The sequence below is a fragment of the Oryzias latipes genome, chromosome 4 (genome assembly GCF_053564925.1).
Source record: "Oryzias latipes strain Hd-rR chromosome 4, Olatipes_Hd-rR_3.1".
Classification (NCBI taxonomy): Eukaryota; Metazoa; Chordata; class Actinopteri; order Beloniformes; family Adrianichthyidae; genus Oryzias; species Oryzias latipes.
Genome location: NC_136240.1, coordinates 19,715,537 through 19,730,000, shown reverse-complemented (window position 1 = coordinate 19,730,000; position 14,464 = coordinate 19,715,537). Strand labels below are relative to the sequence as shown.

Sequence of the window (14,464 nt, the reverse complement as noted above, 5' to 3'; positions counted from 1 at the left end):
GCTTCATATTATAGCATTTGTAAGCTATGAACTGGTGCTAAATGTGAGTAAAGTATTAATCATTTGGTGTAGCCTCCCTTTAAGATATGCAATTAAAATAATTTTCTGGAAAAACAAACCTCTTGGACTTTGGCGCCTTTTGAACTAACCGATTCAATTGAGGATTTAAAACCTTTTATTGTTGGTAATCAGTAGATGCCAATAAGAAGAAAATGTGAATTATAATGTATTTATTTTCAGCTTCTGAAGGGATAAAGTGCAAACAATCAGCAAAAAAGTATTCTGAAGGCCACTGCAAATTCCCTCTGGGCAGTCAACAGCTGAATAGTTAATTTTGCATGGTTTTCCACTGTTATCCTTCAAAGGAAAGTATCTGGATCAAGCCGTGCACATGGTTAACATTAGCACCTGACTCCTTGTTTCATGCTCAAAAGAGGAAAAAAAAACTTTCTGGGAAAGCCCTTTATTAACATTTATGGGAAACCTTTTGGCCCACCTCATTTTTTTCTTTTCACTTTTACGATTAAAACACGTCCTCCTTTTCCTCCATTTCCTCACAAGACCGTGCAGAATGTTCAACTTCAAATGGATGTTTTGGGAAATCCATCATAATGGGCAGATGGTCTATACTGAGCCTGGCAAGCTGTAGCTTTTTATTCCATTTGGGATCCCGTCCAGTCCATTTTTTGGAAAGTGAGGGTGTAACTATGTGGCATGGAGAATTTTTCTCTTAGCTGAGGACACAGTTTCCATCTTTTTTTTGTTTTGTTTTTTTGGTTCTGGACAGAGTAAAGACAAAAAAATTGCTGGAACACCTCAACGATGAAAAGAATGCAGATGTGAAAATACATCAACAGCTTTTCTTGCACTTCTTGGCGGGACATGTGGATTTAAAAAATAGTCTAATACTAAGGTTGGGTTTCCTCAAATTTTGGTTTGTTTTTAATGCTGATATTGAGAACCCCAATAGCATAAAGAAAAAGCAACAAAATCAGAACACGCACTAGGAGGGATTTTAGAGAGGACAGCTTGTGTCTCACGTAGCCCACATATCTAGCAAGTTTTAAATTCTCTAAACCTGGCTATCCATATTATCCTTCTTGACTGGTGTTGCTTTCGTGAACCCTTAACCCCCTCAAGCTTCCACATTCTCTCAGGGAATCTACAGCACAGGCTAGGAGGACTCCTATGTGAAACAGGAAAGCATTGGTTGGACCTTTTATGACTCACACAAACCTTCCACCTGGGTTCACAAACCTTTTCTTTCCTCACTCTTTTCCTAAAATATGAAACACACTTTTTCTTGGCTGGAAGAGGCCATGGTAGCTGAGCCTTCAGGACATATAAATCCTGGCAAACCATTGCAGAGTGTTTTTTGGTTGGACATTCTGTTCTGTGGCACACCTTGGGCCTCACAACTCTTGAGACAACCGAACTGTGTGGGAGATCTGGGTATTTTTATTTTAATCTTTCCATGTCCCTAAAGCCATGGAACCAAAACAAACACAATGGGGATTCCTACTCAAATAATTTCAATTGAACCGTCCTCTGTACAAGTGAGACTCATCCCACACTTTTTCTGTAAGGATAATAAAAGCCAGCGAATCATGGTGCTCCAGATGATTGACAGACGTGTAAATGAGAGTTTTCAGGTCATTTTTAGGGCTTAAGCCAAAATGTACTACAATCTATTCTTTCTGGGGAATGTTTCCTGAAGCATTCATGCAGCAGTCCCCTTTGCAATCTGTCCGATTTAGGAAGTTTTAAAAATGAAAGAGGTTTAAATGGGTTTGTGTGAAATTTTGCTGCGTTAAAAAAAGTGGAAAAGTGCAGCAACTGCGTGTTTCCCATGCTTTATCTGTCTATTTCTGGAATAAAGTAGAGCCTAAAAAGATAAGTCACTACATCTCTACAGCTTGTTTTCAGGGACAAACCCTATATGTAACTTATTCTTTCTGAGCATTTCTACAGATTCTTTTCTTTAATGTTAAAATTCTTCATCCAAGCTGATAAATGTGATAAATAAAAAGGTCTGGCTATCAGAGAAAAACTTGAGTTTTGCTCTGTACGCACATCCCATATCTATGAAACTTGAAACTACTTTTTAATTGGTGTCACTGAGCGCACAAAAGGTTGTAAAGGATTAGAGGAGGTTTAAAGGAGTGACTATGAAGGCTCGTGTGTTGCTCCTCTTGACATCTATTAGCAACAGCTGACGTCCAAACAGCCTGCATTACAGCAGCACTGGCAGAACTTAGTGGATTTTTTTTCTCTTAAAAACAGCCAAATCAGCATGAAGACTTGGCAGCATGTGAATGTGATGTGTAATAAACGTTCCCATTTGTGTTAGTAACATTTTAGTTGAAATATTGTTTTAGAGGACCTGTTGAGTGAAGAAGCAGAAGCGTATTTTTTTATGGGCTTTTAGTTTATTGCCTTTCTTTTTTGTTTGGGTATAGGAATTTAATCTGCGGGGGTCAAATCCAATGAACATTGAAAAGGTCAGTGCCGAGTGGAGAAGTATTTACCAAAGCTCCATTCTTCTGTTTTTCTCCACGCAAGCGGCTCACATCTATTTGAACCTGTCTGCATCACTCTGTTGCTGGACAGTTGGTTGCCTGCAGCTCCCCTGTATTTGTGGAGCCGTCACAGTAAGAAGCAGTCAGGACACACCGTCTTTGCAACCCTGCTGATTGGAGCGAGCACTTTATTTTCTCTGAGACAGACATTTGAATTGTCAAACATTCTCATGTTTCGGTTTATTTTTGTAGTACTCAGCCCTGTTTGGTGTCTACGTGAGGCTGCCTGTGACCCGCAGCATGTTGGAGTACGTAGTGTTCATTCAAAGAATGTTCCTTAGTATGTTCTCAACAGTCTACTCTCTATCATTTTCTCAAGCTATGTAATTTAGGCATTTGGCATCATCTTTTAATATTAAATTTAATTTTATTTGTATAAATAAATTGTAAAATCACAACAACAGTTGTCTCAATGGGCTTTGTATCAGTAATTGTAAAGTAAACATAAAAAAAAGGATCATGAATACATACTGTAGAATTCAATGGGAAAATGCTAAACTGAGCTAACTAAACAGACTAAACTAAACTGGGCATTCCTGCCCTTTGACCCTCCTTTGCTGTAAGGAAAAACTCCTAAATAAACGGATTCCAGAAAAAAAAACGAAGAAACCTCAGGGGTGCCCCCACATGAAGGAGGGATCCTCCCCAAGGACGGACAGGCGATGTACCAGAACTCTTAGAGAAGAATTAACTTATCTAACTCTACAACTACATGTTTAAAGTCCAGCAGATGAGCTTCATCCAGATGGAGTTGGGGGATGGCCGGGGGCACGAGACGAGCCAGAGGCAGGATCCACAGCCAACTGTAGGAGCAGTAGTAGAGGCTAGCCAGAGACGAGGTACTTGGTCAGGTACAGAAGCATGGGCATGCCAACTGGAAAGGGGGTGGGAAAGAGGGACAGTACATGAATCGGACTGCACCAGAGCCATGGAGAACTAAATGTTAAATAATGATCAAGAATAGAGGAGAGAAGGAGAGTAGAAGTAGGCGAGAATAGAGGACAGAACCCCAGTTCCCCATACTTTCCCCAGCTTCGAACTTCTAGCAGCCTATGAACAACTAATTGTTATTGTAAAGTTTAATTTAAACAAATTAACAGTAAGGTCAATATTCTCTGAACACTAAAAATTCTAGATTCAACTGGGAGCCAGTGAAGTCAAGCTAACACAGGAGTGATGTGTTCTCTTCTGCTAATTCCTGTTAACCATCCACTTGCTGCATTCTGAACAAGATGAAGACATCTTAAGGAACTTTTAGCCCATGCTGCTAACAAAGAGTTAGAGTAATCCAGCCTAGACGTAACAAACTCATGGATGAGTTTTTCAGCATCCCTCTTATTATATTTACTATATTTCTGATCTTAGCTAAATTGTGCAGGTAGAAAAATGCAGTTTTACATACCTGAGATATGTGAGCCCAATGAGTAAACCCATGTATTTTCCCCATTTACTAGTCCTTTTTCTACAAAGTCTATAATTCTGAAATTTTGGACTTTTTTGTTTGTTTGTTTCGCTTGTAATTCTGTCTTTTTTTTAAGTTACTGTCATTCGGCAAATCAGCCTCAGTGTGAGATTCAACTGTACTGTTAATCTAAATTACTAAAATATTTATACCTTGTTTAACTGATACCTTAAAATTTGATGTGGGCAGAGTAAAGGAATTCTTTTTTGTCTAGCAAATTTTAGTTTATGGATCAAAGTTTAGTCACAAACCTAAGTAAATGGAGGCAGTTTTCTACTGAACCTCTAGAGGGACACAACATAAAGATGTCAATTAAACACGTTATATGTTTTCTTTTTTTGTTGTTCTTGCAGAAAATTATGTTTAAAACCCCTTAAACTGTTTAGAATGCAACATTTACTTTTAGAAACTGGATCATTTCTAAAGTGAAGAAGTAATTTAGACAGTATTTCTCAGATGTTGCCTTATTCTGTGCACTGCAAGGCACATCTTAAAACCTCTAATTCTTTTTCGAAAAAACACCAGTGCAGTTTATAACCAGGAGTGCCCTATGGTGCTGAAAATATGGTATATCAAAATAGCAACCATCTGGGAACAAAAAAGACTGCATGTGATGCAAAGGGGGTCTAAGGGCAGGGATGCCAGTACAGCTTAGTCAGTTTGTTAGTTCAATTTAGTATTTTCCTATTGAACTCTATATATTCATGATCCTTTTGAGTTCATGTTTCACTTTTTCAATTATCGATACGAAGCCCATTGAGACGACTGTTTTTGTGAATTTGGGCTATACAAATAAAATTGAATTTAATTGAATTGAATGAGGATTTTAAAGTTAAAATGTTTTAGGTTTAAATAGCTAAAGGAATTATCACACTATAGAAAAAGACAAATGGTCTTTTAGAGCAGTGTTTTTCAACCAGTGTGCCGTGGCATACTAGTGTGCCGTGGGAAATTGCCCTCATTAACTGATCTAAAAACATTTTCCATCTACAGGATAGCAGCTCTGTGTTCATCCAAACAGGCCCTGATAAAACACTGAGTAGTTAGGAATATGAAAGATCATAAAATACTTTTTTCTTTGTGTTTATTTGATTCTAATTAAAGACATTTTGATAAGAATGCCGGTACCGCGATTTGGCTGCAGTTAAAACTGTTTGCGGAAAAGTCCCGCCCCTTTAACTGTCTCCGCCAATCATTTTTGAAGGCTTAATCACATGTCATCAGTCTGACCAATCAGAAGTGGTTAAAGTCTTCACTTCCTTGTTCTGATTCTGCTCAAAAAGTCTCTCAGTTCTAACAAAAATACCAGCTAAAGCTCGTCTTTAGCAGTGTAGCTTTCCACAGAATCCGGTGTCAGACCGTGGAACAAGTAAACAAAACAATGAAGCTCAGAGACGCGAGTCTTTCTGCAGTTTTCACACTACGTCTCCCATGATGCATTGGCTTAAAGGGACAGTGTCAGCGCACAATGAGTTGTCCTTGTTACAGTTTTTCTCAGTCGCTTTAGTACAATTCTCAGATCAGAATTGAAGTTTGCAAATACGTATGTGCATTTCTCAAAACAATTTGTACAAACAGCAAAACACTATGGATTTCTTGCAAAAGCCTGTAACTTGCTCAAAATCTTTAATTCATCTCTCAAAACTAAGTCTTTCTGTCATTGAACATGTCAGTGCCATCAGAATGTCAAGTCCTTGTGTCATTGTCTACGAACAAGACAGTCAAATTACTTAGTCATGTTGTCAATATTACTGTGTACTTTAGAGGGAGGTTCTGATGTAAACTATGGCTAAAGTTTTGATGACAATTATTGTAAAATGTAAGTTACACCTTTTTTGTTTGATTGCAAGAGACTGGACAAGATTCACATTTACACTTTTATTGTTCATATTGTAATTTGTTGACAGACCCTGTCATACCAACATAGAAAAAACCCACTGCAAACAGTAACACAAAGGGGAAAAAAAAGATAGGACATTATTCTGTACAACAGTACAGGCAGTGCAGTAGGAATTGGTGTGGTCTTCCTACACCTCTTGTCGTTCCTGTATGTTAGGCCACAAATTCTCATCCACATCACAGTGAATATCCTCTCTTGCAATGCAGTGAAATATGTTTGTCACATTATGACAACTTGGTCAGCCATTTTGCAGTTAATGACTTATACGATGAACTAATGACTAGGTGTTTTGAGGAGTAAGACTATTGCACAGTGAACTATATAATACATTTTGATCAACATGACATAAACAATTGATAATGTAGCAAAGAGCAGAGAATTGTTCATAATCATTTGCATGGATGTACCAAAGCAATTGCAACTTGTTTAAAGAAGTGAGAAACTGCTTATATGATGTGCTGAAGTGACATCATGATGTGAAGATTGAACAAATAGTCTTGGGAATTTCATTCTGATCTGAGAATTGTACTAAAGCGACTGAGAAAAACTGTAAACGTCTTGAAACCACAACGAACAAACATCAGTTTCTAAATTTTCTAACTTAACTTTTATTTCATCTTTTAGAAAAAACAGCCGCAATTTCCTGCTTTTTCTGCCACAATTATCACAAAATTGCACGTGAGATTGCGGGGGGGGGGGGCTGTCGATCAATACAAACCATGAGTTTCTGCTATTTTTTTTTTTTTGATGCTGGTGTGCCGCGGGATTTTTGTCAAGGTTAAAGTGTGCCGTGGCTCAAAAAAGGTTGAAAAACACTGTTTTAGAGAGTCATTTCCTTCTGTTAGGTGATTTCATATGACAGTTAATTTATGAAAGCTGGGAACCGTATATAAGTGATTTTGTTTCCATGTTAAGCGTCAGTGTAAGCTCAAATAATGACTAGTTCTTTCCTATCAAAGCCTCTGAAATTGAACTACTAGTCTATTTTGCACATGCCACACATCCTCCAAACTTACTGACGTTAATACTAGTGTTTTTCAGGCCAGAAGATCGGAAAGGAATGTTCTTCTTCCAAAGGCTCTATGTCCCAGTAGCATACATTTGTGAAATTTAGCAACATTTCTTCATAAAGAAAATTCTAAATGTGTGTACCTTTAGCTCTACATTGATTTTCAGGCCCACTTCAGTAATAAAATCATGCAACATGTTTTATTTATAGATAGATAGATAGATAGATAGATAGATAGATAGATAGATAGATAGATAGATAGATAGATAGATAGATAGATAGATAGATAGATAGATAGATAGAGATGACATATTGCATTTGTCAGTCACCACTTCTGCAAGTTGTCCCACTAAAAAAAAAGAATGTCTGTTTCATGATGGATGACAGTGTCCCTGATATCCTGATCACAAAGTGGATCTGGCTGTTACTGAGACAGCCTGCCAAATCCTTGTGGTTGATTTGTTGCCTGGTTGCTGGATTCCTTTCTGTTTATTGTGCATTTCAGCAATTTTACCCACTTGTTAATGTTCATACAAGACATAGGATTGTAGAGTCAGGGTACATCATGATATGGTTAACCACAGTTACAAAACAGTCTTTCAACAAGGATTTGTCAACAATGTTCCAAAAATTGTCTACGCACTGGTTGTTTACTTTCTTAGATTTTTTTCCCAATTTCATGGAATTGTCTCATCTCTGGCCTTGTCTTGGCTAAATCTGACACCCCCAAAGACAGCACTTGGCCTGCCCTTTTCTTGCATCGTTCTACCCATGTCCATCCAACAAAAAGCAGAACTAATTTTTTAGATTGTTGAATGACGTCAGAGACTTTGTATGTGAAAGGTTTTGATTGCAGACCCTCATTCCTGCACAGTGAAGATGTGCGTCTCTGCACTCATCCTAAATTCCATTTTGTTTTTTATAATGCACGACAGTCATTCCATCGCTTGTTAAATTTTGCATTAAGGTTCTAGTATCTGTTACCATCACCAGTGCCAACCGTGCGTCAAATGTTCAGCCAAAGCTTTAGCTGTGACGCACAAATGAAACTTTTCTTCAAGACTGTTTAACAAACAATTCTGTTTTTTTTGTTCTTTTAATCACAAACTCATTTTTAAGCACATTGTGTTTATCACTTGGAAATCTCATCCTTTGAAAGAACCACAAAGGATTTCAGTGGTTGGATTACCCTGGGATCATTTGACTCAGCAGATTCCCTAACAAGGCAGATATTTCACAAGTGACCAAAACAAAAAATAATGATGCGTTATATAATGCGTAGAGTTTAATCAAAATTCTCTCTTTTCACCAACTGGCCCTATTTGCCTCTTTAAAATGGTATTTTATTAATTGACAAACTATGGCAGTAAGCTGTCATTCAAAGAGCTAAAGCTCCTTGTGTGTGAGCTTCGGGAATGTTGTACCCCCATTAAACTGGAGCGTGGGACTCTGTTGCCTGGTGCAGGGAGGCTAGGATGACCCTCAGGAATGCCATTGTTGGGTCTCTCAATTCCCTTTCCAAATGCACCGTGCTCTATCAGACTGATGGTCCCTTTTAGCAGAATGCGATATCCACGGGTACCATGGCGAGGGAGGGGAGAATTAGTCCATAAAAAGCCCCAAATAAAAGGCTGTTCTCTCTGCTCCGTCTCCCCTCTCCTGGGCTGGAACGGCAGGAATGTGGCAGGCAGACCGGCTGGCCCTCAGAGCTCTCAGCTCCTAATGAATTTTAAGACCTTTTTCATTCAAAACAGGGTGCCAGCTAACTGTAAGCCGCCTGGCCGAGCACTCAGAGGGGGATAAGAAGAGAGATGTGGGAGCACAGGATGACTGGAGGAAAAAGAGAAAGAGCAGGACTGCCAATGTGAACTGGCACCTGGGCAGACTTCAGTATTGGATATCCCCTGACAGAGGAAGATAATAGACCAGTCCGCATGAAAAGTCACTGTGAAAGTATTCCTGACCCCGCCATGATGGTCTTAAGAGAATAGAGGATATGTGAGATAAAGACTGAGTGTAGGATAAGGGAAAAACAGGTTAGTGAAATTCATTCAAACAAAATAGGACATTATAGAGAAAGGATGACATTTGCGTGTTTAGATCTACATTGAAATTTGGCCCTTGGCAGTCATTTAGGTTACTAAAGTCAGAAAACACACTTTCTGAAATGTAAAACATATGAAATATCTATTTTCAGCCCTGATATAATGTAATGTTGATTTTGACAAAACATCATTTAGAAAAGGTGCATAGGTGCCAAGTTCATGCTGAAACACGCTAGTAGTTTGTTTGGGAACCACACAAATTATTATTACCAAAGAAGAAATATGAGAATATTTAGCCAGTATTTGGCAACTTGGTAGAATAAAGAAGCTTTTAAATTGTAGGGGCCAACACATAAAGGTTCTTGGTTGAATTTAATCTAGGATAGTTCTGTGCGAAGGTTTTAGGTTGGTTTTCTGTCATCTTCCTGTTATCCACAGATGTGCTCATAGAGTGGATTATTCAATTTCACATGTCTGCTGGTCTGACTGTGAGCACGCCTGGTGATCTGTTCCTGTTGTAAACCAACCCTTTCCCACTAAAGACACGGACAGGATCCCACTATCTCATAGGAGGGGACATGTATGGAAAATAGATAAATGTAAGATATTGGTGTAATAAGCTTAAGAACAACCGATGTCGGTTGTATTCATTAGCTGCTTTGTAGTTAAAGAACACCTGCTGTTATCTCTGACAGTAACTTGGCTTTGACCCCAGTACTGTAGGTACAGCAAACAGACAGGGTTATGAGTTTGAGTTATCTTTTGATATAATGTTACAATGTACAAGACATGGGATCCAGGTTTTGACATACTTCTGTCTGGGAACTTTCCTGTCATGTATTCAGTTACAGTCGTGTGGGGGAAAAATCAATAGACCCATAAAATGGAACAGTGATTAAAAAGTGCTGAAAATGTGCTTTTGGCCATTTGTATTTGTAAACTGTTAATTCATGGTATATTTCTATATATGTAGTTTATTACCCTGACAGCTGAAGGCACATATTTTAATGGAAAGGGTATTAACTAGCATTTCCCAAGACTATAGCAAAGACAGAGACCTGAAAATGTTAAATTATTACATAACAGTGCTAATGTTCATTTTTGGATCTGCTTTCAAGAAAGAAATATGTTCATTTATTGAACTCTCCAAGGTTATGTATTTATTGTAGTGCCTTCTCTTAATACAGTAAGATTGCTGAGCAAGTCCTTTACCTATTTTATTCAAATATTAATTACTTGGGCCATCTTACTCCCAATTCATCAAAAGTTACAAATAAACCGATTAACAATTAAAAATTTATCTAAAAAACTGGTGAGACTGAGTATAATATACGCACTATATTTATATTGATTATGGCAATATTTTTTGCTACATTGAAGGGCTCAATTTTCACACCATTGTTTGTCTTCAACAGAAAGGAAATCCAAAACAATGATAATACCATAAGTTTCATATTCTCTGGTTTTCCTTGAAAAAAAGCTGCCTTTAACATGCACTTACACAAGCACATTTGGAATTTAAATTGATCTACATGGACTCAATGCCTTGGTTGAGTCCTCTTGAACAATAGACACTGTCACTTTAAAGAAATCGGAGGCAAAAATTTGTCTTGTGCTATCCAGAATTTTGGAACGATTTGAGGCAAAGGCTAAAACGTGCCAAAAACAAGATAGAGAAAAAAAAATAAGGAGGAAGCACTTGTGTGTAATGCCTGATTAGGAAAGATAAGCCCTCTCAAGAAGATCAAATCAGTTCTTATCTCCCTGACATGAAATAAACACACACTGTTCGCTGCACGCTGGCCTCACAGATTCTAAAGAATGCCAAAGGTATTTTTGAAAATATCTCGAGTTTCTGACTGCGTTGTAGGGATTGATGGAGAATTTCTGATGGAGAGGAACAGCACTCCTCTAATTTGACACTCAAAAACAATATATTATGTGATGTCAGCAAACATTCAAGCATGCACTTGCTCTTTACTATCCCTGACTCAACCTTTGTATTTATCAGAAGCATATCTACAACCTCAGTAAATGAAAAGCAGAGGAAGGCTTTGGGAACTTGCAAAAAAGAATTGACTGGGATTAACTGCTACTTATCGCTAATGTGCTCCATTCTATTGCTGTCAAAGCTAGTAAGAAAACCCAGTTTTTTGGAAGGACGCCTTGTTCTTTTTCGGTAGATGAAACTCGAAAATGAGTTGAACTGCGGAAGAGAACTACAGGTGGAAAGCTTAGCTCATTCATGGAAAGGTAATCATTTGGAAAATTGCCAACCACCTGTGCTATCAAAGTCTGCTGTTTACACCATTTATTTATAGAAGGAAATTTAAAATTAAACATGAACATGAGTAATAATAGTTGAAGTTTCACTCCAATCATCTTTTGATCTATTTTAAAATGGTTTCCAGTGATCTTTTAATTACTATTGTGCTGTTTTTAAACAAAATTAAAAAAAAAACTTTTGTGGCTTTCTAGGACATAGTTTCTGCAAGGTAACAGGAGTTCAACAGAAATTCACCTGAGTTGTGGCTGGCCTGTGCTCATTTCCCATCACCCCTTTGTTTACACTCTCTTCCACTAGCTCAGACATGGAAAAAAACAAAGGTATTAAAGGATCTATTTGTCTAGTGGATGCTCTGGAGTGGAGCAGAACTGGGAGCTTGTGGCCCCCAGATTTTAGTTTGTACGTAACAACTACAATCCTTTTTCGAAATGCATTTTTTTCCGTCTGGTCCTGATTTATGATTTGAAATAAATAAATACTCAGAAATGCAGTTTTAATCCTAAATCCTTTATTTATGTCCATCATCACGAGAAAATGCTACAAGAACATGTTAAAAACACCAAAAAAACAAATTTTTCATTGGAGTAGGTCTTTAACCTGTTGGAACAATACGCAACATTTGTGTTTTACATGAAGTAATGTTGGTGCAGGAGGGGAATAAAGTGTATAGAACTCAAGCCTCTGTTATTGTCTTAAAAGCAGTCTACCTGAGTGACCTTTTAGTTTGACTTTTTGCTGATAAGGAGGCGCAGAGGCTCCATGTTCTTTCAGAATCACTGTTAGTAAGCTTAGGTCATCGTGAGATATGACTGGTGGAAACACTGATGCTCTTCCTAACATGATCGGCTATGGAAACTACTCCAGAGGGAACCCCTAAAAACAAGACAATAAAATCTCGTTGGGCGGTCAGACAGGAGAACAGAGCAGCCAGGGTTAAGCCAAAAACGGTTCTCTTCCCTCTTATTTGGGTTAAGCTTAAAGGAAGTATAGACGAGAAGTGACTTTCCATAAAGGGATGAATTTCATAATAAAAACTAATGTTAGTTGTTGCAGCCATCCTTGAACTTCCTTCCTGTAAATGTATGAAACATCTCCTAACCCACACTGAGAGGACAGGAACAAGCATTTCCAAAGTTTATGTTGGTCCGTCATCTTCCATGCTTCCCTCACCAAGTGTCTTGTAAAAATTTAACATTCATCCCACAAACAGATATAAATTCATGGCTTATAGAAATTATGTCATTGCAGCTTGTTGAAAAGAATCCTGTGGTCAGATGAATGAAAGTGAGAGGAATCACATGGCTTTAACAGTGGGGTTGCAGTTCAAATAAACATGGAAATAAAGGCAAACCTAGTCATCTTATGGGTTTGCTCGGCCTTTCCTGTTGCTCCATCCCCTCCACCAGACTCTGAAAACACTGATTATATTCTCACTTTACTGGCACCACACAGAGATAGGTGGAGGGGCCTCAGAATTGCTGCTTCTTATCCCACCTAAGAAAACCCTCAATGGATTAAGACAACTTGGGAAAGTTATAGAATAATTTCAAACTTGCCATTTCTCTCCTAGTTTTTGGTAAAGGTTTTTGCAGCATAGTTTCATGACCATCTCTATGTACACAGCATATATGGCTTTATGGGACAGAGATGGTCCTGGTCAGAGTCTTAATAATCAAGTGATGGCTGCTGACCAGGGCTGCTTGTTGCTTCTTGTTTTTCTGGATCCTTCCACTGTTTTTGATACCATTGACTATAACAGCTTCCTAGGTAAGTTGGACTTACTGGGACCATTCTCTAGTTTTTTAGTCACCTCACTGTTGGAGCCAATTATGTGGCACTTTGAGGTGTTATCTAAATGTTAAGTCCATTATACAAAATGCGTTATTATAATAATTTACTGTCTCTCTTATTAGGACTCCTGGAATTACAGAGGCCTATTTAAGAAACTGTTTAAATGAAGTTCAACAGGTTGCATTGTGTTGCAGGGCAGACATATTGCAAATAGATAAATAAAAAAACTCCAGCTAACCTATACATTTTTTTTTGGACTAGATGGGAAAAGCTGTATTAGTGAGTAATTCACACAAGCGCAGAGACAAATCGGACACTCCAGTCTACTCCAATAGAATTTGAACCAGAAATAATTGAACCACCATACTATTTTACAGACACTAATGTATGAATGTGTATGAATTGGACAATTGGAGTAGGATTTGTAAGACATTTTGGACTTTGGAGAAGATGAGTTGGAAAAGCACTTTATAAGTGCAAGCCATTCACCATCCAACAGTGACCCTGTCCATTTATTTTCTAAGCACAATTCTTCCTGTTCAGAGTTGTCGCTTATCCCATCTGAGAGCTAAAACGCAGCATGGACAGCCTGTTTTATTCCATGGCTACACAGAGCAGAAAGACAAATTACCCTGAACACAGAACTTTGAAGATTCCATCTAAATCCAGTCCAAGACTCCCGTTTGACCCAGTTTCATCAAAGTTGGATTAAAGCTTTTCAATTTAATGGGCTGTTTGTAGGGTCTTCTTGTCTAATCTAGAGGGTGAATCACGTTGTGAAGACCCCATGTGTATCATGGGGACTAAAATAAAGATGTATTTTTAATGTTTTTCTTTAATCCATCTTTGTAAGTCCCCTCCTGTGAAGATCAGAACCAAAACCAAGTTAACGTTGATATACCAATATTTTTATTCTGATCCAACATTGTTAGAAAGGTAAACAGTAGACATGATTTTTAAGCTACATTCATAATGGGCATGTGATGTGCATTTAAGAATGGGCTAAACGCCATTATTGAACACACGTTTAACATATGGTGGATTGTGGCTACCCAATACTAGCACATTTATCTTCTGTTGGAAGTGTGAAATGTCAAAGTGGTGCAAATCTTGCTCCAGGCTTTTTCTTTCACAGCTCTATTCTGATATATCAAAGACTTGGTGTCATACAATTCTGGCTGGGCACAAGCCACAATTATTATTTCTACCCCATGATCCATTTTCAAACGTTTGGCACCTAGATGAATGAAAACACCATTCATAGACGCCGTCCATGTATCACTACCAAATCTGAGGCCTTCACTGGTCAAAGTTCAGCTGTTTTACCCTTCAACACACATTTAATTGCTGCATGTTTTGTATTTAGAGCGGACTTAAAAACTTGCATAACG

The 14,464-nt window shown here is 38.1% G+C and overlaps 1 protein-coding gene across 3 annotated transcripts in view; it reads left to right on the top strand.

Annotated features, from left to right (window-relative positions):
- The window catches only part of ddah1 (dimethylarginine dimethylaminohydrolase 1), a 91,919-nt gene that overhangs the window by 56,439 nt on the left and 21,016 nt on the right, over window positions 1-14,464 (top strand). The gene's annotated exons all lie outside the window — the stretch shown is intronic.